The following is a 4,792-nucleotide window of genomic DNA, read 5'->3' as shown; positions in this document are numbered from 1 at the left end:
GCCAGTAGAACCCACATTGGAGGACCTTAGTGGTTGTTCGCTCACCTCCGAAATGTCCTCCATATTGTGATCCATGGCAATGCTATAGGATCTTCTGTGCCTTTTCTCTGGGTACGCATCTGTGGATCATTCTGTCTGCACATCTCTTAAAGAGATATGGTTCATCCCATAAGTAGTACTTTGCATTAGAAATTAGTTTTTTCGTTTGCTTCCTGCTGTACTCCTTGGGTATAAACCTCACAGCTTTATAATTTGCAATGTCTGCAAACGATGGTTCTTCCTGAATAGCGAAGAGTTGCTCATCCGAAAAGGTCTCAGAGATCTCAGTAGGATGGAAGGACGCCCCTTCTACTGGTTCTATCCGGGACAGGTGATCAGCTACCTGGTTCTTTGTCCCTTTTCTGTCTCTTATTTCTATATCAAACTCTTGCAGCAGCAACACCCATCTGATGAGCCTGGGTTTTGAATCCTGCTTTGTGAGTAGATATTTAAGAGCAGCATAGTCAGTATACACAATCACTTTTAAACCTACTAAATAGGATCTAAACTTGTCAATGGCATAAACCACTGCAAGCAACTCTTTTTCTGTGGTTGTGTAGTTTTTCTGTGCGTCATTTAGAACACGGTTGGCATAGTAAATGACGTGCAGAAGTTTGTTATGCCTCTGTCCTAATACTGCACCAACGGCATGGTCACTGGCATCACACATTAGTTCGAATGGTAATGTCCAGTCTAGTGCAGAAATAACTGGTGCTGTGATCAGCTTAGCTTTCAGAGTTTCAAACGCCTGCAGACACTCTGTGTCAAACACAAATGGCGTATCAGCAGCTAGCAGATTGCTCAGAGGTTTTGCAATTTTTAAAAAATCCTTTATAAACCTCCTATAGAATCCTGCATGCCCCAGAAAGCTTCTGATTGCCTTAACATTGGCAGGTGGTGGTAATTTTTCAATTACCTCCACTTTAGCTTGATCCACTTCTATTCCCTTGTTTGAAATTTTATGCCCAAGGACAATTCCTTCAGTCACCATAAAGTGACATTTTTTCCAGTTTAAAACTAGGTTGGTCTCTTGGCATCTTTTCAGAACAAGTGCTAAATGGTCAAGACAGGAGCTGAATGAGTCTCCAAATACTGAAAAGTCATCCATGAAGACTTCCAGAAATTTCTCTACCATATCAGAGAAGATAGAGAGCATGCACCTATGAAAGGTTGCAGGTGCATTGCACAGACCAAAAGGCATCCTTCTGTAGGCAAATACTCCAGAAGGACATGTGAATGCTGTTTTCACTTGGTCTTGAGGATCCACTGCAATTTAGTTGTAACCTGAATAGCCATCCAAAAAGCAGTAATATTCATGATCTGCTAGTCTCTCTAGCATCTAGTCTATGAATGGTAAAGGAAAGTGATCCTTCCTGGTGGCTGTATTGAGCCTTCTGTAGTCAATACACATACGCCACCCTGTAACTGTTCTTGTAGGAACCAGTTCATTCTTTTCATTATGAACCACTGTCATGCCTTCCTTCTTGGGGACAACGTGGACAGGGCTCACCCAGGGGCTATCAGAAATAGGATAAATAATCCCAGCCTCTAGTAACTTAGTGACCTCTTTCTGCACCACCTCCTTCATGACTGGATTTAGCCGCCTCTGTGGTTGAACCACTGGCTTAGCATCATCCTCCAATAGGATCTTATGCATGCATCTTGTAGGGCTAATGCCCTTAAAATCACTTATGGACCACCCAAGAGCTGTCTTGTGTGTCCTCAGCACCTAAATTAGTGTTTTCTCTTCCTGTGGATTTAAAGCAGAGCTTATGATCACCGAAAAAGTGTCACCTTCTCCCAGAAATTCATATTTCAGGGATGGTGGTAGTGGTTTGAGCTCGGGTTTATGAGGCTTATCCTCTTCCTGAGGAGTTTTCAGAGGTTCTTCTGTTATCTCTGGTTCCTCCAGATCAGGCTGAACATCCTTAAAGATGTCCTCTAGTTCTGATTCGAGACTCTCAGTCATATTGATCTCTTCTACCAAAGAGTCAATAATATCAGTGTTCATGCAGTCATTTGATGTGTCTGGATGCTGCATAGCTTTGACAGCATTTAACTTGAACTCATCCTCGTTGACTCTCAGAGTCACTTCCCCTTTTTGTACATCAATAAGAGTTCGTCCAGTTGCTAGGAAAGGTCTTCCTAGAATGAGAGTTGCAATCTTGTGTTCCTCCATTTCCAGCACTACAAAGTCAGTGGGAAAGGCAAATGGCCCAACCTTGACAATCATGTCCTCAATTATGCCTGATGGATATTTAATAGAGCCATCAGCAAGTTGAAGACATATCCGGGTTGGTTTGACTTCTTCAGTCAAGCCAAGCTTTCTGATAATGGATGTAGGTATTAGGTTGATACTTGCTCCAAGGTCACATAGAGCTGTCTTGGCACAAGCACCCTCTAATGTGCATGGTATCATAAAGCTTCCTGGATCTTTAAGCTTCTATGGTAAGCTTTTCAGAATGACTGCACTGCATTCTTCAGTGAGAAAAACTTTTTCAGTTTCTCTCCAATCCTTCTTATGACTTAAGATCTCTTTCATGAACTTAGCATAAGAGGGTATTTGCTCAAGTGCCTCTGCAAACGGGATCTTTATTTCAAGAGTCCTGAGATAGTCTGCAAAGTGGGCAAATTGTTTATCCTGCTCCACTTGGCGGAGTTTCTGAGGATAAGGCATCTTGGCTTTATATTCTTCAACCTTAGTTGCTGCAGGTTTATTCCCTACAGAGGTGGTTGGAGAAGCCTTCTTAAAGGGGTTACTATCAGCACTTGCAGGTGTCTGATCCCTCATTGGCGTTTAAACACCAAGATTGGATGCTGGATGGGCGTTTAACGCCAGCTTCCCACCCTTTTCTGGTGTTTGAACGCTAGAACTGGGCAAGGAATGGGCGTTTAATGCCAACTTTTCTCCCTTTTCTGGCGTTTGAATGCCAGAAGTGGGCATCCACTGGGCGTTTGACGCCAATCTTTCACCCTTTTTTGGCGTTTGAACACCAAAATTATTTCTCTCTGGGCTCTTCCTGTCCTCAGAGGGATTTTGGGCAGTGGTTTAGTTATCCTCTGTCAGTTGTTCCTTTCTTGGTTTTCTGCTACTTTGAGCTGAATTATTCAATGTCTTCCCGCTCCTTAGTTGAACAGCTTGGCATTCTTCTGTTATCTGTTTAGATAGCTGCTGTCTTGTCTGATTCAATTGTGCTTCTATATTCTTGTTGGCATTTTTAGTGTCTTGGAGCACCTCTTTAAATTCTTCTAATTGTTTTGTCATAAGGAGTAATTGCTGATTAAGTTCAACAATCTGTTCTTGAGGATTAGGATCAGTAGTTACTGCCCTACCCTCTTCTTTTAAGGAGGACTCACTTCTTGAGTATAGATGTTGATTTCTAGCAACCGTATCTATGAGTTCTTAAGCCTCTTCAATCGTCTTTCTCATGTGTATAGATCCACCAGCTGAGTAGTCTAGAGATATTTGAGCTCTTTCTGTAAGCCCATAGTAGAAGATGTCTAACTGTACCCACTCTGAAAACATTTCAGAGGGGCATTTCCTTAGCATCCCTTTGTACCTCTCCCAGTCATTATAAAGGGATTCATGATCCTCTTGTTTAAAGCCTTGGATGTCCAGCCTTAGCTATGTCATCCTTTTTGGAGGGTAAAATTGATTCAGGAATTTGTCTGATAACTGTCTCCATGTTTTTATGCTTGCTGTGGGTTGGTTATTTAACCACCTTTTAGCTTGATCTTTTACAGCAAATGGAAACAGTAATAATTTGTAGACATCCTGATCCACTTCTTTATCACGTACTGTGTCAGCAATTTGTAAGAACTGTGCCAGAAACTCAGTAGGTTCTTCCTGTGGAAGACCAGAATACTGACAATTTTGCTGCACCATGATAATAAGCTGAGGATTTAGCTCAAAACTGCTTGCTTTGATGGGAGGTATACAGATGCTACTCACATATGCAGCTGTAATGGGGTTAGCATATGACCCCAGAGTCCTTCTGGACTGTTCATTTCCACTTATGTCCATGATGGAGAAAAGGTAATTGATATGAATTGCAAATAAATTATATTTTTTAAATTTTTTTATTTTTATTTAATTAAAAGTAACCGAATAAAATAAAACAAAATAAATGGAAGATAAAATAAAAGTTTCAAAAATTAGAAGAAAATGAAATAAAAGAAAATTGAAAACTAGCTTAATTAATTAATTAAAAAGATTTAATTTTTGAAAAAGATTTGAAAAGATCAATTTTTGAAATTAGAATTTTGACTTGAATAAAAAAAAGATATGATTTTGAAAATCTTTGACTAATTTAATGCAAAATTTTGAAATTTATGAGTAAAATAAGGAAAAGATATTTTTTTAATTTTTAAATTTTAATGAGGAAAGAGAAAAACAACAAAATGACACTAAACTTAGAAATTTTAGATCAAAACAAAGAGAACAAATAAGAAAACTTTGAATGTCAAGATGAACACCAAGAACACTTTGAAGATCAAGATGAACACCAAGAACAAATTTTTGAAAAATTTTTAAGTAAATAAAAACACAAGGGACACCAAACTTAAAATTTTTAGAAAATCAAACACAAATTTTCGAAATTTTAAAGGAAAACACAAAGAAGATACCAAACTTAGAATTTTTTAAAGATCAAGAAAGAACTAAGAACATGCAAATTCGAAAAATTGAAAGAAAATAAAAGCATGCAATTGACACCAAACTTAAAATATGAAACTAAACTCAAATAAAAGACTC

The sequence above is a fragment of the Arachis hypogaea genome, chromosome 19, assembly GCF_003086295.3.
Source record: "Arachis hypogaea cultivar Tifrunner chromosome 19, arahy.Tifrunner.gnm2.J5K5, whole genome shotgun sequence".
In the NCBI taxonomy this organism is placed as follows: domain Eukaryota; kingdom Viridiplantae; phylum Streptophyta; class Magnoliopsida; order Fabales; family Fabaceae; genus Arachis; species Arachis hypogaea.
The sequence above is the reverse complement of the archived record's forward strand: the minus strand, read 5'-3'. Positions refer to the sequence as shown.